General features: G+C 31.5%; 1 protein-coding gene across 7 annotated transcripts in view; it reads right to left on the reverse strand.

Annotated features, from left to right (window-relative positions):
* The window catches only part of LOC108912667 (bromodomain adjacent to zinc finger domain protein 2B), a 173,431-nt gene that overhangs the window by 90,953 nt on the left and 55,212 nt on the right, over positions 1-27,266 (reverse strand). For all 7 annotated transcript variants that reach the window (XM_018717975.1, XM_018717979.1, XM_018717978.1 and 4 more), the window contains exons 2-3: positions 18,009-18,080; positions 7,739-7,777 (exon numbers count right to left, since the gene is read on the reverse strand). The gene's annotated coding sequence lies outside the window, so the exon portion shown is untranslated. The remainder of the gene's footprint in view (positions 1-7,738; positions 7,778-18,008; positions 18,081-27,266) is intronic.

A 27,266-nucleotide genomic window follows, 5' to 3' on the forward strand; every position in this document is an offset into this window, starting at 1 on the left:
AATAAAATAGTACGCCACTGCTTTAAGGTAACAACCATGATATTTTCGGATTTGTCTTTCAATTTTCTACAAATTTCTGTCCGATTTTCGAATTTTATAAGGAAAGTTGCTCAGAATTTGGTTAGCTAAAACTTTTACTAATGTCATTTTGTTCTAAAAAAAATGTTTAAGAAACCATCCTCATAGCGCAAGTCGTACCAGGAGTTTGAGTGTGGTCTTTTGGTTGGATACTCAGGAGGCAGTCTTCACGCAACTCTGAAAAAATCACCTTGTTTGGAATTTTTTTTTATAAAATGGCATCTTTATTGGATTACGAGTCAATTGAAGTTTGCAAGCATGAAAATGCAAATCTTTTGTGAGAATACGCTGTAAAGAACTTCTCGAAATGTCGAATTCTTGATCACGGTGCCGAATTGATGTTCCTGGACTTTCAGTAACACTCTCACGAACTGCTTCGATGTTTTGTGTTTGTGCGATTTGTTGAAGGACGGCTAGAGTGTTTAAGATCACCAATTGATCCGGTCTTTTTGAATTTTTCAATTAATCTCTTCGTAGTTAATGAAGTTAAATCACTATTCCAACAATATTTTGTATGAAAATTGCGAACTGTAACCTTCATTATTCTTAAAATATTGCCCAACAATGAAAACGCGTTTTTCTTTCGTGTAGGTCACCATTTTTAATTACCTTGAACTGTCAGCTGCCACACTGTCTTTTTTTTCGTTGGAAACACTTTACCACACAAATGGTGCAAAATTCAAATCTTGCGTGAATTTACATCGCAACATTCGCAACTCACTAAAAGCAATAACCAAAGCCAAAAGCCAAAATGTAGGATACAAAGAATTGCAGGTATACGCACGTGTCACATTTTAATTCCTTAATAACAAAGGGTGGTTATTTATTGCATTTTCGAACATCCTCGATTTATCGCTGAGCTACTTGGCCACCAATTTTCGTCCTCGCAAAACCGTTCGCAGAACATTTCATCTCGATACCACAAAGTGGTTTAATTTCTGCCTGGCGGATCGTTCACCTCTTCCCCGGCAGTAATAGCCGCTAACGTTCTTCTTTATGTTCGCAATAAATATATTGGCGGATAAAGGCAGAAATGTGTATGTGTGTGTGCGCGCACATCAGCCTGCCATGACGTTTGCTTAACAATAGCAATAAATGGACGAAATATACGATACGCCGATCCGTAAAATTGTCATTAAGTATTTTATTCGTCTTTAATTGCCGCATACCTCGTTTTATGTCATATTGAGAAATTCCGAACGGTGCTAGCAGTAACGTCGCATTATTATTGCTGGTGTTAGGAAAAAAGTCCCCTCTCGGGTATATCTTTCAATGTCTTACGTATCGCCACCCTATAAACTAGGTAATTGCTGCAATATCCTTTGACGATCGTTCGTACAGGTATCTAGATATTCGTTGAGATGAAATCTAAGAATAAATTGTTTTTATTGTTCCTCCTATGTATTTCGAATTCTTTCAATTCCGATATGTATTTGTATTTAAGTATTTGTGCATTTTTTGTTACTGTTCTTATTTAAATATGTATTTCTACCCTACTGAAAGAAATGATATTTAAATAAATTGAGTAAAACAAATTAATAATGGGGTTGATTTTACAGTTATTTTTGCCTATAGTTCATTTAGAAATGAAAGAGAGTAATAAAAGCTCATTATGTATGCAAATCGTAAATAAATGTAGTACTGGTGCTTATATTCAATATTTTTATATTATGTATTTTCCGTATAGATGAGATCTACTTTTAACAAAACTTTGTGCGATCGGACTGTACTAAATTGTAGCAGGTAGCTAAAATTTAATCCCCGACAATCCGTCTTTGTCTATGCCGCTTCAATTTCTCGGTCCATTTCTCTTATAAGTAAACAATATAAAAACAGCATTTCAAAACATGAGGCTACTTTAAGCATCATAACCGGGTTAAGAGGGTTTTTAGTAATTCAAATAAAATTATTCAATATTATTATCAAAATATTTATTTAAATTTAATGAATAGACTTTTATTCCACACAAAAATATATGTATTTTGAAAATTCAAATTATGGTGAGTAAATGTAGTGTTGTATAAATGTACAATAAAGAAAATAAAAAAGTAGGTATATTAAAATTCATCCTCTGAATATTCTGATGAATTATCTTCGTCTCCTAGATTGATAACGATAGGTTCCACAGTAACGTCAATTAAATTATCGAGTTCCCACATTTTCTCCTCTTCTTTTTGTACATGATGTATACATCTTTGCCAGTTATCTGCAGTTACTCGTTCCAAGGAATTTTTTAACAAAATTTTCACGTCACTTAATTTAAACGTCGTATTATTTCGCGCTACATCTCCTTTTACCTGCGCCCAGACTAATTCGATTGGGTTAAGTTCACAGTGATAAGGTGGTAACCGTAGTACCGTTATTTGGCGATTTGTTGCCATTTCATCGATAACATATTTTTTCTGATCTTTATTAAGATTGACAAGTGTCAAAAGTTCCTTTTTCACCATATTTGTTTCAAAAGAAATGTTTTTTCCGGATAACCATTGAATTATATCGGCTTTCCTCCAAGCAGTCGTAGGCGTCCGCTCGGTCTGCCGTGAATGGTAACTGGCATTATCCATGACAATTACAGACCCCGGAGGAATAAGATCCAACATCTGTGTAAAATACTCTTCGAAAACATCTGCGTTCATGTCTTCGTGATAGTCACCTGTATTTTTAGATTCAAATAAAAGTAAACCGCCATCTACAAAACCACTGGCACTACCTATATGTGTCACTATTAATCTTCGCCCTTTACCTGAAGGTGCCTTGAACCCTGTTGAAAGTCCATCCAAAAATGCTTGTCGAAAACTTTTTACATTTTTATCTTGCCATACTTTTGTTACAGTATATCCCTCGTTGACCCAAGTTTCGTCTAGATAATAAATATTCCTCCCTTCGTCACGGAATTTTCTAATTGATCTTAAGTAGGATCTTCGCCAACAAATAATTTCATCTTTATCGATAAGAACTGACTTCCTGTTCTGCTTTTCCCAGCAAAAATTCAACTCTCGTAAGACGGCCCATAATTTGCTTCTACTGATTTTTGGCAAATCGTTGTCCTCTGAAAGTTCACTTAAAATTTTGTTTAGCGTTGGTATTTCTTTTTTAAAATAAAATGAGTGTACTTTTCTGCGAATGACATTTTTGAAGAAATCATCTATAACGACTTTTGACCTCCCTGTAGATGATTTTGGGGGATTTACAGTATCTTGTTCATTTTTTGTTTCCTTTAAAAGTCTGTAGATAGTCGATTTTCCAATCCCTGTCATTTTGGAACACTTTTCCACGATGTCGTCAACACTGTTGGTAGGATTTTGGTGTTTCAATGCATTAAATACATTTAATATAATAATCTTCTCATTCTGAGACAGCGCACATCTTTTCACGCGTTTAGCAGGTACGTAATCTGATAAGCTCGACATTTTACCCAAACAATATTATATCCACTGGCACAATAGTCACTAAACACAAGTCGAATTTTACTCTACTGCACTAGCACGTCTTCGTATATTCAGCTTCTAAGACTGGATTGATCGTCACAATACACTGGCTCCTGCCCTATGATGTATCCAGTAAAATATACTAATGTACACCCATTACCTGTTAGCATTAGTGTTACCCGATAATTACCTGAAACGAAATATGACCACGCCCATGGCCGGTTCTTATCTCGGGGTTTTATTAGTCTCTTTCATTTCCAAACAGAGTATATAACATTATGACACAGTTAAGGTCTGTTTTCGTTTGTTAACTTTTTTCTGTTTTCAGAGACATAAGACATTTTTCTCTTAGAATAGTAAAAAAATGTAATTTAAAATTTAGTTTACTTTATCTAGATAATTAAACAGATTAGTCTTATGAAAATCATTAAAACGGAAATGTTAAATTTGTAATGTGCAGTTAATTTAATTCGACTTTAATTCATTTCAAACCGAAATTTAATTTTGTACCGAATTACGTAGGGTCCTTGTAGCTCGTCCCTATATCTGTAAAGTGTTTACAGCGGTGGTCATGGTTACCGTCGCGCAGCAGTGAAAAATGGAGTGGGAGTAGCGCATATTTACATTAGTCCATCGATAACCAAACAATAGCTATTTACCGCTTTTTAACTTGTAAAATTTTGTTATCTACGTACTGTTTCTTGTTTGTTTTAAAGACTGTAAAAGTTTAAATTAGATTGTAAAGACAGACTAACAGCACTTGCAATGCTATCCATTGAAAAATCAATGGTACGAGAAATACCAAACTTTAACGAAAAAGTAATTGAAAAGTTTATTTCGGACAAAAGTTGAAGACGGGATTTTGACAATAAAAAAATATGTTGAACACCACATTTATGCTATATTTCAATTACTTCCCAATTCAACTGAAGAATCAAGAGGTTGGTAGTATTTACAAGGTTCGGTCGCTGACGCAGCAACTCAGTATTGAAATGTTTGAAAAACTTGTTACCATATTTATTTAGCCATACCCATATACAAGTTTGGTCGGACTAAACGTGGAGGTGGCAGAATTGTATACGCCCAGTTGAACAATGCGCGCGCGGGCTAACGGCGGCGTATAACATCAACGTCACTGGGCGACTGGGTAATAAATCTCAGTTGTTGACAAATTGCCTAGCAGTGCAGTGCAGCTATGTGGAATTTGATGTGATTCAGGTAATTTTAATTTATTATAGGCACCTTCTATTAATAATTCATATTACAATTGCGAAAGGGATAAATAAATAAGAGAAGATTTTGTTTACTACCTTTTACGACCATTTGAAAGGGAACAAAACGAGATTTGCCATCAATATAATAAAATTGTTTGAGGACAAATAATTAAAATATGTTATTGGCCAAATGAACATATAATAGAAATTTTCTACACATTATATACAAACTATTATAATGTTTTACCTTTAGCAGAAAACTTTTTTAGGGACGCCTATGAAACTCATTAAATTTTATTGCTAGGCGTTTTTATACATCTTCAACTGACTTCGGAAAGACTATACTAGACAATTGTATATGATTTTTTTTTCAATACATTGTACCTAAATTTTTCCGCTCTATCTGTTATGCAAGTCCAGCCGCCACTGTATAACTTACCTCATCGTTCAGCAAAATAAACGTAGACTCTTACTTTTTTTACCGAATTATTTTCTTTTCCAAAAATGTTTGTGTTATGTCATTCAATGATATGACCTTTCTCTTTTTCTAATATAGTTAGGACCTTTACATTTTACAATTAGTCGAAGAACATCGGCCAACTTATTGGTAAAATTTAAAGCTACCAATTTTCCGTATTTAAAATCAATCTGATAACATCCTATCTACAAACAAATCTATACATATAACCTATTCTTTAAATATTTAAAATAAAAACAAAAGTTAAAATTATAGAGTTTGCATAACCATTATATAAATATCAAAATCTCAAAATTTGTCAATAAATTAGAACCAGTTCTACTGTTCATAATTTCTTGGCCAAAGTTGGTGCTACAGTTGACCCATAACTACTTTATAAAATAGGTCAATTTTGATGTCAAAACATATTTGTTTAATAACCAAGTATTCTTTTAAAAACTTAGGTTTTAGTTTGTGTAATTCTAAATACTAGACATTTTACACCTTATGGAGTTTATCTTCCTTATGATACACCTGAAGAATCACCGTTAAAAGTCTTTATTGCAGGCGAATTGTTTTATATCTCACCCATACAGACGCTGTGTTTGTATATAGATATATCGTTCAATCGATTGTCTTACTTCTGTTAACATACTAATGAGAACTAATAAGTTATATGATACCAAACTATCTACTATAAATGCGATGATCGCCAGTAAAATATTAAATATTGAAATGTCAGTAGGTACGGTACTTTCATTATTACAAAAATATATAATATTTTAGAACTTATTATTACATTTTCACTTTCTTATACATATATTGTTGCATGCGTCTTAGCGTTTATAAAAATGATTTTTTATCAATCAATGAGCATATTATCTTCTTTTTGTTTGTCCAGAAAAAAACGTAAGGCGAATTGAAAGCCAATTATTCACAAACTGGCGCTTCACACCAACCCAATCGTTCGTAAACCAAATAGATATTTGTCCTTGGAGTCGAAAGAGGTGCTTATTTTTGAGTCGTTTAACCGGCGACGGAAGTTTGTTGATCCTACTTGAGAATTCTTTTAATTTTCGAGAGATACCAAAACGGTCATTTGTGTTATTTATTAGTATTCACAGACGACGAACAATCTGAACTGATACAAGGAACACATTCACTAGGTATCACTAACTACTGAAGTAGTTACTTTTAGTTTTAGCGAATTATATTACTGAACTAGAATAACCTAAATGAGAATAAAAAAGGAAACAAGCACTACTAAGACGATTCGAATGTTTTGGCAGTATTTATGCAAAAGCACGGCTTCAATTCAAAATATTAAAAACCAAAGTTTTCATTGACCTTTTTAATATTAAGTTGATAGAAATATAGCCCTTTATTTAAAAAAATGTATGTATATGTTTTAACACAACTACATTGTACATATACAGGGTGTCGGCAAAAAATGGGCCAAATTTCACCAAAATTATTAATAGGAGCAGTTTAACTTAGTTTTTGCCATATCTTGGAAATCTACGTATGCATGATAGTTAATTGTTTCCTAATTTTATATGAATAATATCCTGCACTACTGTCATCGGGTAGGTATAATTTCAATTGATTGGAAAATCGAGTGTTTTATTTATTTTAGTTTTTATTGTTTTATTTCCATAAAATGCATATTTTCAACGATTTTCACATAATACTTGCACAAAGTATTATTATTACTGGACCACTTCAATTTTCTGGTTTAGTTTTAAAAAAATGCTACATAAAAAAATCTAGCTATCAACTAGAAGTATATAATGACATAAAATTTTGTACACTCTTTTTTTCCCCTGTCAAGTTGGTCCTAAACGGAGGGTACATTAAAAAGTAAGTGCAGTTTTAATTGTCTTGTTTCTTTGGTACGTTATTGATATATTTTTTATAATTATGAGAAATTATGGAACATCCAAAAAACCTTTTTTCGTTCAGCAATTAGATCAATATGGTGCTCTTAATAACGGATAAAGTTAAAAAGTAAATAATGTTTTCTCATAATGGTCTAAAACTTCTTCGTTTAATAATTTCTCTATAGTTTATAGTTTCCGAAATACATGCATCACCGAATACCACATGGCATAACAACATAAAAATTATTTGGTAATATTCTATATTTAAATAGGGGTCACAAATATATTTTTAAACAAAAAAAAACTTAACTCTATGGGTCCGTGCAAATTCTTCTCTAAAATAAAGGTATGTTTTCATAAGATGCAATACAATGAAGCATTTTTAAAATGAATAAAATTCCAAAATTGCTGTCGCCTGTCTTTGCAAATATTTGTAACTTGAAAAAGTGATCTAAAAGTGACTTTTTGCCTAATTCTTCAGCATTTTCTTCAAAAAAAGTGTCAAAAGGTGATCTTGATGACCCCAATGAAAGTTCTGCATTCACTTTTTACTAAATTGTAAATACAATTTTTCTACATAAGTTTGGTTATTATTTTTTAATTTTTTCAGCGATAACAATTAATACGCAGTACATTAAAGAAATAGGAAACAATTATTAATTACTTAAGATTAATATTTACCTTTGTATCACAGAAAGAAAAGTCGATGAGCTGCTAGCCCTGAAACAAAGTTACAACATTAGTAGCTTACTGGCTATGGCTATAAGATGTCTCTTAAATCTATGTAATAAAATTTATATGAATTTAATAGGATATGGCTATTAAAAATATACTGTGTATCTGTTACTTCTTAGAAGTACTAAAATATCTACGCCAATTACTTTTTTTAACTATTGATGATTATGTGCTATTTAAAATCATATTTCAAAAGAAATACCGTTGGATTTTATGTGGAAGAAGTAGTTTTAAGATTATATTCGTATTTAATTGAGTGACAAATTTATTATAAATTAATCCTGCAACTTAAATATCAGTAAGCATTGAGTGTAAAATGATCTAAGGCAAACATATTTTTCTTTAGTTGTGACATTGACGTAAACGAAGCAGACTCCAAATGTTTGACAAACGTAAACAAATGCCGTATCATGTGGATGGTGATATCGATTCATTGGAAAGCATATTGTCACTTGCCAAATATTGCTCTACACTGCTAGTACCATGCGAAACATCGCTGAAAACGTACATAGGTATTGTATTTTTGAAACCGAGTGAGTTGCGCGAAACTAAATATGTACAGGACATAGGGGTCGGCAAACTTTTAAGTCGGAAAAGCCATCTGCAATAGAAATATCAATTTCATGAATTTCAAAGAGCCACGAATTTTTATTTCTGCTTTTACATTTTATTTCAAATTTAAATCGAATACGGAAGTTTATACGCGTCTTTATGTGTACTCGTGTGCTGCTTGTCTGTCCGCTTTAACTTTTAATTTTTAGAGGAACTTGAAGAGCCGTAATTGTCTCTTGAAAGAGCCGCATGCGGCTCGCGAGCCGCGGTTTGCCGACCCCTGCCCTACACCAACAAAACGAGGCACTTGCTTCGACGACCACATCAGTAGAGTTCATCTCCATAGACGGGAATTAAGTGTTATTGACGATTTTTGAAATGTGCGATTTTGTGGAACAACGATGCTACGTGAAACTGGGGTAAACTTTGAAACAATCTAACGGAGATGATGTTCATACATAATGTTATGAATGGTTTTCATGATTTAAAAATAGTCGTCAGTCAGTTAAAGACGATCCTCGACCAGGAAGGCCTTTCACTTCAACTGATGATTGCCACGTTCAGAAAGTTTAAGATCTGGTATAAAATTAATAATAATGTTTAAAAATATAAAGTTATGTTATATTCTGACTAGATTTGTGAATATGTATTGTAAAATAAGTTTTCTGTTTTGTGAACTTTTGCAGAAGAAGGAAAAGAGAATTTTTACTAAAAATGTGTGTCAAAGTTTTAAAATATGTTTTTTCCAAAAATCTAGATTTCCAATTGGAATTAAATGAAACTATTTACAACCGGATACACATTCCTAGGTATTATTATGTTGAACATGAATTACACCGGACTTACTTCCAAGCCTTTGGATTTAATCAAAGAAAAACACCCATGGATTTCTACCTCTAGGGACATGTAAAAGAGCTTGTTTATAAAACTCCTGTCACTTCAAGGGAAGATCTTTGGCAACGTTATCAGACACATTCGCTTTAATTCGCCGAGACATAGGGATATTTTGACGAGTAAGAAATAACATCAAAAAACGTATTCGGGATTGTATTCGAGCTGAAGGTGGACACTTTCAACATTTCCTGAAAATATTATATTTTGTTTATCGAGTCACCTAGGAATGTGAATTCGGTTGTAAATAGTTGGTTGTCTAAATTTTATTTAATTCCATAAAGTGAAAATCTAGATTTTTTGAAAAAACATATTTTATTCTTAAAATTTTGACACCCTGTAACCAAGAAACGAAGCGAAGTCATGTTTATATGAAAAAATAATCTTGTTTTTGGGTTAGGAATCTGCCCCAGAGCGTTGGCCCATGTATTTTGAAACACCCTGTATATTAAATTAACTACAATGTTATTTTCATAACAACTCGCTTTTATAAGTAGAAAAATATACAAAACATCATTACCGTAGTTAACTATGTATGCCTATATTTTACGAAACTTCAAATATTCGCAATTAAACTGTATTCACATAATTTTTCATTTATAACACTTATGTACATATGAAATATTAAAGTTTAGCAGTCTGTAGGTAATTACTTAATAGTAATTCATTAATTCGAGGGATAAACTATGTATTTCGCTTTTGGAGATGTTCCAAATATATTCTACTTTGTTTTTGCTTACTAAGAGACGCACAATTATTTTCTGCACAGTCACAGTTATTAATTCTACAGCATATTAATTCGAGTTTTCGGAAATTTATTCAGAATAACAACATCTTAAAATAAAAAACGTAAGTACATTTAAACTAACGTGAAGCATGTAAATAGTCTTTCTGGTAAAATTATCTATTAAAGATTCCTAGAGTAGATTTAAAAAATATATATTTTCTTACACAGAGAGAACAGTGTATTTGTCTAGAGTCTAGAGTTTAGTTTAGTTTAGAAAGTTTTAGTGCAAATGTAATTTAACCATTATTGGTTTTGTTTTTTTTAACCATGGGTTCTAAACTCAACCATTTCCGAGAAAAAAACTATCAATATCTTCAACTTGATGTACAAAAGTTCGATTAATTAAGGAATATTGACAACTGCACGCATAGAATACCATAAAATATAATATTTTATCACTTTTTTGAACTTTTTATGCTTAATTCTGAAAAATAATTATAATAAATTTAAAATTCGATAAAACTTATATCGAGCAATGTGACAACGGCGCGGCGGATAACACGAGATNGTTTTGTTTTTTTAACCACCTAAATTAATATTAATAAAATATGTTATTGTATTTTAGTTTACAAATAAATTTGAGACTTTATGAAAAACGAAAAAGAGCAGTTAAAATATTTGCGTCTACCAGTTTAACTTTGAAGCATTGGGGAAGGAATAATTAATATTGTTATTGGTACTGACAATACAGGGTTAGAAATTTGACTGCCTTAATTTTAGCAGACGATAGAATACATTAAAATAAACAAAAAAAAACCTTTATGACATGGGTTCTAAACTCAACCATTTCCGAGAAAAAAATATCAATATCTTCAACTTGATGTACAAAAGTTCAATTAATTAAGGAATATTGACAACTGCGCGCATAGAATACCATAAAATATAATGTTTTATCACTTTTTTGAACTTTTTATGCTTAATTCTGAAAAATAATTATAATAAATTTAAAATTCGATAAAATTTATATCGAGCAATGTGACAACGGCGCGGCGGATAACACGAGATACTAAGCTGCCCAGCAATACGCAATTCAGTTGATATCTGGAATTGGACCGTGTTTAAGTATTTTTTGAGTACCACTATTTCCTTTTCTTGAGATGTTTTCCAGCGAATGTGTGAAAATTGGATTCGAAGGTGTCGTGCATCCATCGAAAACGATGGTGGACATTTTAAGCATATGTTGTAGTTTATTTTGTACTTGTGCGTTTAAAAATTACTAAATTTTGCTTTTTGGTAAGCACCTAAATTATTTTTACTACGCCTGATTATTTGGACGACGTGAATCTTTGGATATTACTTTAATTACATATTTTTCATTAATTTGATTAAAAGTTTAAGTTCCTTTTTTAAGATATTCATAATTATTAAAATTCGAGCTAAAATTTCAGCACAACACTATCTTCGTACTACAAAATCGATACATTTTCATAATAATAGTTGTTTACATTTTTTCCGTAGGACAAGTCGGCCGCGTGCACACGTGGTATACATCAGATGTGTAGCGTTAGGTTCAGCGCTGTTGTCACATTGTAATGAAACTCCCCAATATTAATATTCGCTGTATTTTGAAAACTGTTAACCTTACGTCCATGTAATATACATTTTTTTTGTTCATTTATGATTACTTTATCTCATGCTGAAGTAATGGCGCAGTCAAACTTCTTACACCCTGTATATCACATTTTAGTGGAAAATAAATTTATTTGATTTAAAATCATTTGCATTTTGTTAAAGAATGTATTTCTTTAACGATATCCAATTGTCTTGCACTGTAATATACATACAAATGTATTAATATAATATACATATGCCTAAAACATATTTAATTTTCTTAAAGAAACATTATTCTCTATTAAACCTGCAATTTTTTACATATAAAATGATTTATGTAGCCCAGAAAAAATGTTTGATACGAATAAACTAAATATTTTATTTTTTTAACTCAAACAAATAAATATTCTTCACTCCATACATTAACTTCAATCCATTATATTTTCTTGTATTGGAATTTATTTAACATCTTCGAATCTCAGAGAAAATTGTATGTTTACATCATATTCAAAACCACTATTTGTTTACTGTAAAAACGAAACTCTTTTCTCGGTGTAGTAGCAAATATCCGATTAAATTAAAAAAAAAATTAAATAATGTGGCAAATAAATAATTTCAGGCAATATAAGAATCGTAGGAAAGTCAATTTACTTAAGAGGACGTTAGCACCAAACTGAATTCATCTTTAATCCATTTAGCGTCCTCGATAAAAATAAATTACCCACAACGGATAAACAACTTCTAATCTATCCTCGGCACCTTCATCAGTTTGGATCCGGAATTCTAATTTAATACCATTACCTACTCGATATTTACCTGATTTGACTAGTTTATTTATAGAATAGTGCAATATTTCAGTAAATACGTCCGAAGAAATTCGTCTTCGAGATATGGCATGTTAAAGTTAAAAAACTGTTTTTTTTTTAATTACTATAAAAATGTTGAAGCGACTTCATTCATTTTTTGGTTTCGATTGTTCACAAATATATACAGGGTTAATCAAAAGTATGGAAATCCCAAAAATTTCAGCGGACATCTCAGCATTTTTGGGATAAATGGCGAGGACAAGTTTCAACATTTTTCACGGCGCATCCAATGGTAACCTTGACCTTAAGGTCAAAGTCAAGGTTCAAGGTCATACCAAGAACAAATCGGTCTTTTTAAATGGCGACCCCCCTTTTCGACCTCGGAAACAGAAAGAGCAGGAAATTCTGCAATGACACTGACCGTGACCTCGAGGACAGTTCAAGGACAAATGTTGATTTTTACTGCAATTTTTTATTTTTAGCCACGGAATCAGAGTGTAACCTGAGGGATTATTTCTTTATTTATCTATATATCGTTATGACCAGTATCATAACGAGTTTGGATTTCAAAAGAGTTTACTATTCAATTCTCGAAAGGGAGTTTATAATTATCATTATACTTTAATTAATACGTGGGAACTTAGAAATGTTGTACGTTCAGAGAAGGAATACCAGACACTTACCGTATGTCGCTTATGTACAAGGTAATCCAGTGATTGGTTGTATAGGGTGGCACTTAAGTTGGAAAAATAAGAAAGAAACACCAAAACTTCCAGGAAGGGTTTTAGTAACAATAAAAACAGAACAAACAAACAAAATAACGACACAACGGGCTCGAACAACATTATTAATTAATTTATTGACCCGCCACAGAGCGTTCCGAGATTCAGGGAATGCGCGATCCATAGCAAAATTTAGAATTACTTTATCCATTATTAAATTAACCCGAGACTCTAAAACTAAGTTAGACTGCTCAATGTGAAACTCAATGAACTGCCTGTTTTTTCGAAGATCTCTCCTGCATTCGACACCTCGCATAGACACGCCCATTTCTTGGGTTCAGACGTTTCTGTTCTTATCTTACTGGCGGGAACCCTGAATATCGGGACGCTTTGGCATAACTATGCCATGTTAATAGTTATCTAATGGACTGAATTTACATTTATATAAATAATTGTGTGACTAACTGGCCTGAAAGTAACCCTAGCCTTCCTCTAGTGACTCCGTGTAGCAATACGGGACGGATTAGTCAATCTTATTTAATCTGTTCTTATATCTTGGAAAATCTGCCTAAAAACCAGCTATTTGATCTATTATTCTTTTCCAATTATTATCAATTGAACAACTTATTTAAATATCTTGGAATTCCTACGTGTTCTTATGTTTTTTATGTATGTATGTTATTAATTAGCGTGGACACTTTTACAAGATATTGCGGGTGTAATTACAAGTCGGACCGAACTTTAGCTAGCAGAGTAGTAGTTTCCTACAACAACTTTAATAAAAACTTGACTTTGAATTTGCTTTTTGGCGTACCTAAATATTTTTATCAAAGGCTCGTATGAGTTCATCAAATGAGAATTTTTAGACTTAGTTTGAATTAGTTTAATATGTACATTTTATGGTAGAAGCTTCTATAGTTTAGGATTTGACTGCATTTCTTGTTTATGGGAATTTTCCTAGTTATTTTGTGTTTTTTTTGTTTTCTTCGATGAAAATTTTTTACACTATACACTATAATACACTGCAGGCGAATTAGTTCGAACAATTTAAAAAATATTGACCTTGTTTTCAAGAGGGCTCATTTACCATATTTCTTTTAAATTCATATTTTAAAAAAAACGAGATTATTGTAGCAATTATGGAACACTTAAGTGAGTAGTTGTCATCTTATAGTGAGCAATCACTACAACATGAAGCGACAAGTACCGTTTTTTTGTCATTTGGTGAAATGGCATTCCTAGCTCATAAGACCATCTCGATTCGCACAATGATTTTTTTTACCAAAATTATATGAAAGGTGTGTTAGCAAAAAATAAAAGTTTGTTCAAAATTTCAACTTAATATATTAGTACCAAAATTACTATTAAAAATATTTTATTTGTAATTTTGATACGATATCGAAAAAGGAGCACCTACTTTTTTTGTAACACGCTGTATAAGTATAAAAAATATTTTAAAAAATCTGTGGCAAATAAATCTCTTCAATCGATGTCAGAACCATTTACGAAACATCAGGTTTTTTTCCCATAAATAATGTATCTAAATTAAGTACAACTTCCTATCAACCTAATCCGCACTTTGTACAACAACTTACAACACACCCCCTATCATCCAGTTAAAACAATTGCGTAACGCTGTAACCGTAATTGAAGTCCGATGTTTTACATGTCGCGAGACAGAGGGGTTACAGCTACCCACCGTATAAAGGGTGATGGGGTTGTTGGCTGGGACGCCATTGCGCGAGGAGGGTGACACAATGCGTTGCGCTTCCGGTCTATGCGATTTCTTCTATACAAATTATGCCCTTTTGTTCGCCCTTATGCCGTAATGGGTGTCGTGACAACGGTATATTAGGGGGTTGGTGATTTTTTTAACTCTGCAAGGGGTAAGCAAGGCGATACAATAGCTGAATATTGGATATTTTAAATGTCCGCGGCATACATTTACCAGTAAAAAAACAGATTAATTCTCGTAGTATCGTAATACCAAAAAATTGTTTTACTAAATTGTTTGTCCAACTACTTTAGGACTGATATACTCATTATTATCCTACGTTAGACTGACATTATTTTTATTTTACATCGTCTTTACCTTTGAACCATTGATTATAAAATGCATAATAGGTACATTATGCAACAAGTAATTAAATTGGTTATTAATTAATTATTACTAATGTTGAATATATTTTTTTTCCTAAAGCTGACTAATACGAGATCTCTTCAGCAAGAGTATGTGACGAATTTGCATTGATGTCATCAAAAGTTGGAAAACGGCACTGATTTTAATATCGGAAGTAAGAAACAATCGCAAGGAGACAGTTCTGGCGAGTAAGGAGGGCGGGGGAGGACAATAATATGATTTTTGGCACAAAACTGAGGAATTGATAAAGCTATGTGCGGGCGCATTGTCATGGTGCAAGAACCATGAGATCACGATTCACTGTTTGAGGCAATAATTCAAAATGCACAATTCCATTAAAGTCGAAAAACACTGAGCATCACTTGGGCATTAGATCAAGACGACGTGCTTTCTTGAGCCTTTGCCAATCCATTGTGATGATTGAATTTTTGTCTCAATGTAGTCAGCGATTGGAATTACACATATGTATATTTATTTGCTGTAATTTTGTTCTTTAAATGAAATTTTAAACATTAGAACAATTTGGAAAGGTATTCCAGAAAACATTTTAATAAATGAAATAATAAACCGTTTTATAATAATGTGTAAATCGAGTAAAAAATAAATATCTACGGTGCTATGTTGAATATTTTGTGATAATGATAATTATAATTATTAAGTTTTTTTTAACTTGTTGCTGTTAAACTGAATTAAGAATGATTGCGGAGAAATTTTCAATGTCTTAATAGATTCGAGTTTGTAAATAAGGAAGTGATGTAAATTTTTAGGACTTTTAAATCCAATATTTATTTTTTCTTCAAATAATAAAGAAACTGATAGATATAAAAAAACGTTTGTTTCATTTAATACATTTTTTGAATTTCAATCAGCTTTTTAATAAATTATAATATGAGTATACATAAATTCCCTTACGCACCGGGCAAGCCCTTCGGCTTCACTCGTATATTCCTCGAGTACTTACGTATCATCTTGCGATTTGTCATTGTCGTTTGTTTATGTTTAACTTACAATTGTAGTGGTGGTTTAGGCAAGTTTTTATTGTTTAATAGTTTGGAGTAAAGTAAAATGGCAAGTGAAATTCGCGAATTGGTGAGTAGCAATGTTAATGTATTGTTAATTTTTTTATTAGATAAAAAATTTAGTACGTTGACTTTCGATGATAAATTATTTATTAAATGAATTTGAATGAATGTTTCATCGTCACTGGATTGTTCAAGGAGTTGCCGACAAACGTCCACATGATTTTCTTTCTATTGTTCGGTCAACAAACGAATAACAAAGCTGCAACTTGGTGCATGTTCAATTTTTTAGTCAAAATTTTATGGCAACCTCTTCTGCAATTTCTCCGACAGTCAATCGGTGATTTGCACGCACCAGATCTTTGACTTTCTGAGCACTGAAGTCAGCAGCTGAAGTCAAAGGCCTTCCTAATCGAGGATCATCTTCAATTGACCGTTGACCACTTTTAAATCGTGAAAACCATTCGTATTATTTCAAAAGTTGAAACGTTTCAGTGTTCTCCCCAGTTTCAGCAAAATTTTACGTTGCATCGTTGTTCCAGAAAATCGTACGTTTCAAATATTGTCACACTTAAACACTACATTTAATTAACAATATCATGAAGACTAAAAGAGAAATGAACAATTCAAGGACATGTGGTTACAGAGAAGGTTATGCCCAACGCAATGTTGCCAACATGTATATCACTAAATATTTCCAATAGCGCGTAATTCAAAAAGTTCGGTTATTTTCTGAATAGACCTCGTACTTTAGACGTATTTTTGTCACACACATTCACAAAAACAACATTTTTTGTATCATTCTTAACTAAATTAAAATAATAATATACTTAACACACTTTTAAGTAGTGTAAAATTTATAAATTGAGAACCTAGACAAAACAAAATGATAGGTACCTAGTTTATATTCAAACAAATTTCTAACCAATCTAAACTTTGTTTTTTAAATTTCAAGAAAATTAACTTAAATTTTTATTCATTTCATTTCAATTTTTTTCATTAAAATCGCAACAACTTTAAATTGATTTACCAACATACAGGATCTTACTAACTTCTTTTTTTAATGGTGGCTAGAATGCATCAAGAATTTTTAATAATCAAAAACTGTTAAACTTATTGAGACTTAAATATGTACTAAGTACATAAAAGAAGAATGTAATTGTAATGTAATAATAATAATCGGCCTACTTTAGTCCTTGTAGCGGACATGTATTGTGTTCTTTATTTTGTAAATTATTAGTAGATAAGGTTTTCAAGGTCATTTATTTTTCTGCATTCCTACTTTCAACTGTTTTCTATTTGTAAAGGGGCAGTGTGCCTGCGGTGTGCCTGCGGTGTGTGTATTAATAAAAGTGTATAAACTTATAAAAATCAATACAGTAACAATGAATGAAGACATGGTAGTAACGTTGAAATCTGTGAATTAACTGCATTTGTAAACGCAAACAGAGAGTCAAAGATTTCAAGAAAGTTTTCATCCATGTGGTAAGTCTTTATAGTAGGATCGTATTCGATGCACAGTAGACCAAAAAATTGTCGGTATTTTATTAAAGGAAAATCGTGCCATTATTTTGATCTAAACCTTTTAAAACCGTACTGCACTGGATCCCTTGGCAGGCAATGATTTATTACTTTACATCGAATATATAAAACGATGTATTCTAAATGCAAAAAATATTTCTGGCTATCGAATTTTAACGCCTACATTTATTTACACTAGTAAAATTAACGAGTATAAAAATTCTCACCTGCATTCTCGAATATAATACATTTATAACTAATTCAACAAAAAAACGGTCTGGAAGTGTTCCTCTTGGAATCTGCAACAAAAGTAAAAGAAACATAAATTTATATATTCAAGGATACTTATTTATTATTATTATTATTTAAATTACTTACTAGGTGTGAAAAAAAAACATTGCGCCATTTTTGATAAAATTAAAAAAACAAAAGACGAATTAATATTTTTATAATTCAATGTCTACGTTATATAGTCATTTCTTTTAAACAGAATGATTGTTTTTAGTATTTAATCCGATCGTTTTTTTTTCTGAATCTAACGAAATACGATAACTTGATTTTCGCAAAAATACGCACGGTACTAATTTGAGCCTTGAAAAAAATCAGTGGAGCAGAGGACACTTCAACGATGTATTTCTGTTTTAAGGCTTCTACATAAAATAATTGAACATTTCGAAGAAAACAAGATCAAGAAAACACGAAATATTAGATAACCATATTTTTTCGCCATAATAGTGTGCTACCTTACTTTAACAATGTCTATTCAAGATTTGATTGGTTTCATTTGACAATTTAAGTTATCATCTAGCGTTGAATTGAGAAATATTACATTAACAATAAGTGAAAAAATATATATCTATTTAAAAAATATCAATCGTTTGACAAGGTGAACGTTCAAATAAAAATGATAGTATTTGTCAGTTTGTAGTATTTTTAGAGCCATTGACAATTTGCTATTTTATTTTTTAATTGGACTAATAATGGAGGAATTTACAAGTTTTTACGAGTCAGCAAGTAAGGAAAAAATTTGAATTATCATTTTTCGCAATACTTAAGCATTATAAAATAGCTGTATTACTATAACAAATTACTAACAAATTATTAATAAATTTCCGCTGGAAAAAAAAACCAAAAATTTTAAACTATGAGAATAAGTGTTGTCTATATATTAACTGGATTATTTAACCTTAAGATAATCTTGTTATTATTGAAAACTTCTATAACATTTTTCAATTGCATTTAAAATAAAATTTTCGTATCGGATTCTATCATCAGACAAAACATTTTGCAGAGATGAAATGTGTGCTAAAATGGCTTTTAACTTGACTAAACGGCTATTTAAAGTAATTATTTCCAATGAATATAATTAAATATGAATGGAATGAACACCGTAAGTACCAACATTTGCTTAACTGTATTATTAATTAATATTCTATAGTTTATTTGCGATAATATATTTTGCTTGCGATAGACAACAAAAACAGGTTAATGCTTATTAAAAAAGCATTATTTATTGTCACTTTGTTCTAATACAGCCGTGAGATGCAAAGAAAATATAATTAACAGCGACTTTAATACGTTAGTTTTTGCGATTTTTCTCGGTGGTTACTGAAGCAGGTGTTTACCGACCAAAACCATGCAATTAATAATAAAAAACTTTGTGTGGTTAGGATTTTGCGATGGTCGGCTGCACTCATTGGGCGGGCGATCTGGCTTTCAATTAATCGCTTAAAAACCGTTCATTAACGGATTTCGCGACAAATCATTCTAACCGTTATGCCAACTGAGCTTAGCGAAATAAGACTAATTGATACATTTAGAAGCTGCTGACGATTCAGACATAAATTGGGATTCTGAGCGCAATGATTGGCATTTTTATGCACTTTTTTATATCTCAAGAGGAGCGAAAAAGCTTAGGGTGGATCACCTGCTACATCATAATACCAAAATTTTAAATATAACAATAATACCTATATTTTTTTTATAAAACTGAATTGAGCGATATAATAAATCATAAGCAATCAACTTGTGTCATGAATGTAAAAAGAATGTAAGAAGAATGTAAAAATTACATAGTATAGTCTTTCCAATCTCAATTGAAGAACCAAGAGGTTGGCAGTATGTACCAGGTATAGTGCGATGGGACGCCTATGAAACTCATTAAATTTTATTGCTAGGCGTTTTTATATAACGAGAGTTCAAATAAAAACGTGGTCGAAATTGGCTCTGACACATTGGACGTAGGGAGTAGCTTATAGCGACCAACTTAACCTCATTTCTCAACGAGCTGTATAGCAGCTGTCAGTTTCAATGACGTTAATGACTATATAACTTTATTTTAAAGAATAATCGTGATAACAATAACAAACAATTAAAGGAGCTGCGGAAAGTGTCCTCCTCCTTGTTCCAAGCACTTTTCACACCTGTTCCTCAAAGAATTAAAGACATTTTCTAAGATGCTCGGGGTATTGTTAATTTCACGAATCTTGTCTATAAGTCAAGCCTGCAGATGGTTTAAATCAGGAATAGGCAGTTCAAAAATAGTGTTTTTAAGGTAAGGCCACAAAAAGAAATCACACGGCGTAATATCACATGACCTCGGTGGAAATTCATGTTCAGCATTGAGACTTATTAGTCGATTTTGGAAAACTTCCCTCAACATATTCATCGTCTCGCCTGCCGTATGTGCCCTTGCGCCATCTTGTTGAAAGTAAAAGTTTGTAATTTCGTTTTCTTCCAGCTGGTTAACAAAAGGAGCGATAAGTTCTTCTCTATACCTTTGCTCAGTAAGAGTACCATTAAAAAAAAATAGGTCCATAAATCCTCCTTCGATTGAGAGCACACCAAACTCCAATTTTTTGAGCGTGTAGAAGGCCCTCGACAAAAAAGTTATCTGGTTTTTCAGAAGACCACATTCTCATATTCTGTGAGTTTACGTAACCACATAAATGAAACCAGGCTTCATCAGAAAAAAAGGTGATATTATGAAGTTCACCGTAGTTCTTTAAAAACCATTCACAAAATACAGCCCGTCGCGGAAAATCAACTTCATGAAGTTCTTGCTAACAAGTTAAACGATAGGAGAACAAACGCAAATCTTTTTTAACACTGTATGGCAGGTACCGACTGATACTCCCACCATTTGTGATAAAACACGTACAGAAGTTCTTGGCGCATTTTCCATTATTTGTTGGACATTTTCTTTTAATTCTTCAGTCCGCTTTTTAGGTCGGCCGCTTCCTTCTTTTCTTGTTACACTGCCCATTTCACGAAAAACATTAACACAACGCTGAACTGCACTTTGAAAAATTGTGTACTCAACAACGCCGGGAAATTGATTTTGAAATTCTATGAAACATTCCTCAATAGAATACTTCCATATTCCATCAATCTTGCGTCCATTTCTAAAGTAGGACTCTATGATAAACACTTTTTGTTCTTGAGAAAACACCATTTTAAACGCTTTTTAAAACGAAAATATTCAAATTGATAGCGACGATATAGCGCTTTGACAGATGACGTTTAAGTTCATTTGCTATACGCTACGCCCTATGTCCAAATTTTCAGAACCAACTTGACCACGTTTTTATTTGAACGCTCGTTACGTTCAACTGACTTCGGAAAAACTATACCCGATATGCTATTCCATACATAACCCTACACTATATACTTTATAAATCAATAAAAAAATTACACTTTTTAATTAAAAATCTGTATTTTCTATCAAAATTACTTCTTGCGTGAATTTTGTACCACTCTATAAAAAATCAACTTCGAAAAATTAACTTATTAACTTATTTTACTCTAAATTTTAGAAACTATACCGAAGCTTCAGCAGCAAAGTTTTTATTTAATTAATTAACACTTTCGTAAAACCTGTAAAGGCAACATAACCATAAACAAAATAATGGGCTTTAAACAAGTAATATAAATATTTTTAAATCCATATCACATAGAATGTAATGATTTACTAAAGACATCTGGCTGACTGACAGCCTAATGGGTAAAGTTATATTAAAAAACTTCGTACATAAAATTTATTGCTGAACAGAAAATGTAATATTTTTTGTCTATCAGAGTTAGATGTGATATTTTAAAAAATGCCGTTTTATTTCAGCTAAATGTATAATATAAAAGGAATATTTACTGTTCATGAAAACAATATTTTTTAAAAATAGTTAGAACTACAATTTTCCACTGACTAAGAAATAATTATTATAAAAGCGTTAAATAGAATTGTTATTGTTGTGACCCATTTCAGATGAAAATATCTTGTAAAAAAAATTTTTATTATTCGATTGAATTCGAGGAGGTACAAAGGCGTAGTCAGATTTCAAATATAAAAAATGGCTAATCAATGTTTGTCTAAGGTAAAGAAAAATAGGCTGTGAAAACTAAAAATAAAAAGCTTTTGAGTTTTTTAAGCTCTATCTCTCGAAAAATAAACAAATTTAAGCGGACAATAAATACCTCTTCTACAAAGGAGTTTCCATTTAAAGTGAATTACTGGATGACACTATACTATACTAGGGTGTTTCATTCATAATGTCATTAATTTTAACCATGTATTCGGAAAGCCTAATAAAGACAGAAAATGGGAAAACAAAATTTTTCTTGACCTTTTAAAAAATAAGCAAATTACCCCTTAACTCCCGGTACTTCCACTTCGTAATAGAAAACGCGCCGCGCAGGTCGGCGGAATACACGACCGGACGTTGTAGCGAAACAGCTGATTTCCTAGTCGTCGTCTCGTCCAGTTTTGCAATTGCTTTCAAAAAAAGACTATGGACGGATGAGTGAGTGTTTTTAGCCGTACTGTCATTTTAAATGGGTAGGTACCATACTACTCTTTGAAAACGTATAAGGTATATGTACTACAAATTGAATAATTACCTTCTTGAACATATGTACCTACTACAAACATATTCAATTATAAAACAGTGAGAACGTTAAGAATAGGTATTAAAGTTAGGTACGGTAGGTTAAGATTCACTCTCGATGTAGGTCAGCGGTCAGCAGCGGTCCGAAACGGGGTTTAAATAATGATTTAAAAAAAATTTTTCAGCGTAAATATGCATTTTAAAATTTTTTATAATCGCATATTCGTATTCTACTCCTTTTTTCATATCTTCCCTTAAAATTGATGATATTATGACTGAAACACCCAGTATATGACCTCAACAACATCCATAAAGCATCGCAAAAAAATAATTTCGTGGTTCATTAAGATGAATTTTGTTTCTTATTGACAAGCGTAACTAACTAAAAAATTAGGATAAATTATATTTCTGTCATAGAGTACCTACTATATTCGTCATCTTCATTATTATTAAAAAATATAATCTCCAACAATGGAGCTGCAATTGTAGGTTTTAACAAGTTGTCAGCTGTTCGATTGTTAGATAGAGCAATGTCAATAATAATTTTACAAACATGTCCAGTTTCAAAATTGAAGATATTCCTTAATAACATGTTATTATTGGAGTATTTTCCAGTACGTAATATAATCGTTAAACTCACACCTTCTACTTAAGTACATATTATTCTTAAAAAGTTCCTAGCAAAATTATAATCTAGTTTATAATTATAGTTTCATTTAATGCTGTAGGTATGTCACTTAATAGTATGTTAGATCTTATTAAAAAATGTATATCCTGTCCTAAAGTTTTATGCTGCACCATCTAAAGATCATTGAAGCAGCCTGTCTATTAACGTAAACCATAATTATACTCACAACATAGGGTGTGTCACGACGATCCGACTAATATAACGAGCGTTCAAATAAAAACGTGGTCAAGTTGGTTCTGAAAATTTGGACATAGGGCGTAGCGTATAGCAAATGAACTTAAACGTCATCTGTCAAAGCGCTATATCGTCGCTATCAATTTGAATATTTTCGTTTTAAAAAGCGTTTAAAATGGTGTTNCGGTCCGAAACGGGGTTTAAATAATGATTTAAAAAAAATTTTTCAGCGTAAATATGCATTTTAAAATTTTTTATAATCGCATATTCGTATTCTACTCCTTTTTCCATATCTTCCCTTAAAATTAATGATATTATGACTGAAACACCCAGTATATGACCTCAACAACATCCATAAAGCATCGCAAAAAAATAATTTTGTGGTTCATTAAGATGAATTTTGTTTCTTATTGACAAGCGTAACTAACTAAAAAATTAGGATAAATTATATTTCTTCATAGAGTACCTACTATATTCGTCATCTTCATTATTATTAAAAAATATAATCTCCAACAATGGAGCTGCAATTGTAGGTTTTAACAAGTTGTCAGCTGTTCGATTGTTAGATAGAGCAATGTCAATAATAATTTTACAAACAGTCCAGTTTTAAAATTGAAGATATTCCTTAATAACATGTTATTATTGGAGTATTTTCCAGTACGTAATATAATCGTTAAACTCACACCTTCTACTTAAGTACATATTATTCTTAAAAAGTTCCTAGCAAAATTATAATCTAGTTTATAATTATAGTTTCATTTAATGCTGTAGGTATGTCATTTAATAGTATGTTAGATCTTATTAAAAAATGTATATCCTGTCCTAAAGTTTTATGCTGCACCATCTAAAGATCATTGAAGCAGCCTGTCTATTAACGTAAACCATAATTATACTCACAACATAGGGTGTGTCACGACGATCCGACTAATATACATATATTCGAAAGTAAGTTTATCGATATGATCTTTGCAATGAAAATATTTCCGACTTTCGGTTTCGGAAAATATTATAAACAATTAATTGAATTAAATTAACTAAAACTATTCATTAGTTTCAAGACTAACAAGTCTTAATATGTTTGCAAATTGCATATATGGTAAATTTATTTAATCTCAAACATTAGTTAAAAAGTAGGAGCAATACCTATTTGAAAATGATCCTAAGCAGGAATTTTGAATTTTTCCTAACTTTTCTTTGTTATTTTGTTTTAGAAAATATAATGCAAAAATAACCAATATAAGGATATACTAACGATTTAATAATATTAATTTTATATCTTCAGTTAGATTATATTTTAAATGATATAGGGACTAAGTTTAAAATGGAGTACTTCATGTATTAACTAAGAAATTAATTCACTGCCATACGAAGAAAGTTGTCAATAACACTACACATCCTTTCAGCTTGTCAACATTTTAACAAAATATATTAAATATCCCCAGAAAGAAATTCAGCTAATAAGCTTATTTTATTGTTACAGCTTATGTGCTTAGGTATTATGAAAATAGAAATATATAAAGTAGGTATTCTATTCAAAATAAAGAAGCACTTCCGGTAAACTATGTAAGGAATCGGAAGTCGATAATATTTATAAAACTGGGTTAATCTTTTTTGTATGATGTTATACAACAATTATTAATAGGGAGACGGAGGTATAGAGGCATACACCAACTTGAGTCCAACAAAACTTATATACACGGTGTAACTATGATTCCATCCTGAATACGAATACGGTTTTTATATTTTCGTAAATTTCATACCCTGTCGCTGGACAGATTAGTGTAGCTTCAAACAGCTGCGAGCTTATAGCTTGACAACTACAACATGCACTGTTATCAAATATCATTTTTCTTGATTCGTATACATGTTTCTACATATTACAGAAATTTAACAATGAAACTAAACACTGAAATAAATAACTTATAAGATTATTTACAGTAATGCACTATATAAATTCTATTTCAATTCCAGTAAAAACTAATACTTCACGCAGAAAATTGCGAAATAACAGTATACAGTATTACAAACACCTCGTAAGCCTAAAACTTCAAAAATGTAATACAAGGAAGCGGTGACATTCTCGTTCGGCCGAATTAACGTTGACCGTTTGTTTTTTGCCCGTCAGGGGCTTGATTTTTGAAAACAGGAGAACTGATTCTCCAGAGAAAAAATTCACCTGACAAATTTCTCTTAAAAACTTAAACACTTATTTTTGAACGTTGAAGGAATCCAATTCTCTAGAGAATTTAATTTATGCCGTATGTCGAGGATATATTTGCAACTGACCAATCAGCGGGCAGAGTTTTCTTCAATATTTCAGTGCCATTATTGGCGACCCTGATGTTTAGTCACTTGATTTGATTTTGAAGTTTGTTTTGTAAATGTCATTATATTCGTCAGGGAGACTAGACATCTCCATGATATTCGTAGTAATTTAATATAACTTCAATTTGAATAGAAGTATATTTGAAAACACAAAAAATTTAATATTATTATAATTATGATGAAGCGTTCGTTCACGTCGAAAGCGCAAAAAAGAAATTAATATGCTTAGAAACAACGAAGAACTTTTTAAAATGAAAGTTTTCTTCTACTTTCACTCACAAAAAGGCCCAAAAACAGTGGTCAGATATTGCTGAAACTTTAAATGGTTTAATTAATGTTGTCGCGGATGGTTTACAATTTCTGCAGCTTGCAAATTATTCATTATATTTAGAATTAATAATAAATTATTTGGATCCATTACAAATTTCAAATTTCAAATGATTACGCACCTTCGAACAGCGAATGAATGAAGTGACTTTTCGCGCATGAGCATGAGATGACATTTGGATTCAAACTCTTCGGAGAAAACGCCAATTCCCCCGACAAAACCCTGTGGAATTATTTCTCTTGATATCTAGAGAAAATATTCCACAAGAAAATTTCAAAAATCACATTATTTGTGTGTCAAGAGAAAATGACGTAATTTTGTCTAATGAACTAATTCTCCTGTTTTCAAAAATCAAGCCCCTGATGTAAACCTAAACTGGGTCAATCGTAGAGGTCATTGACACTGAGATTCACAAACTAAACACAGTGCTTAAAATTGGTAAGTAGGTATGTAGTATGTATATACATATATTTTATAAAACAGCATATTAATTATTTTATAATTTCTTTACTTTTCTGTCTATTTTACTTACAATTATTATAACCTATATCTATCCATTATCACTATTTAATACATATTTATAATAAATTATGCAAAAAAAGTATTCATTTAACAATCGGCACTTCATTCTGCAAAGGAATATGGTGACTTATACGGTTGATTTATAAATGGCAACATTGATACAATTTCGCTCCGGATGTTGCAGTGGGGTACACAAGAGTTTAAGGGCAATTTGAAAAACGAATTAACCTGGCTATTTAATTTACTTTAAAAATAATTTGAGATTAGTATCCTGGAGGACATGCATTATTGCCGCTAAAAACTTACCCTCTTTTAAAATTGCGCCCATGTAATACATACAGTGGAAATTTTTTTTAGAAATATTCGGAATTCGTAAACTTTCAATGAAAACTAAATACCGTGTTCATTATTCATATTTTCCGATATTACTGAATAATGTCATCACGGTAGCGTAGTCGGTCGGGCATGCGGTGGCAAGCATTTCTCGGCCAGACTTCTTATTCTGGTCCGGGTTCGATCCCTGGCGTCGGCAGTGGCAATGTCGGTAGATAATAGGTATTTGTCCGCA

Source organism: Anoplophora glabripennis, unplaced genomic scaffold (genome assembly GCF_000390285.2).
Source record: "Anoplophora glabripennis isolate ALB-LARVAE unplaced genomic scaffold, Agla_2.0 scaffold664, whole genome shotgun sequence".
NCBI lineage: Eukaryota > Metazoa > Arthropoda > Insecta > Coleoptera > Cerambycidae > Anoplophora > Anoplophora glabripennis.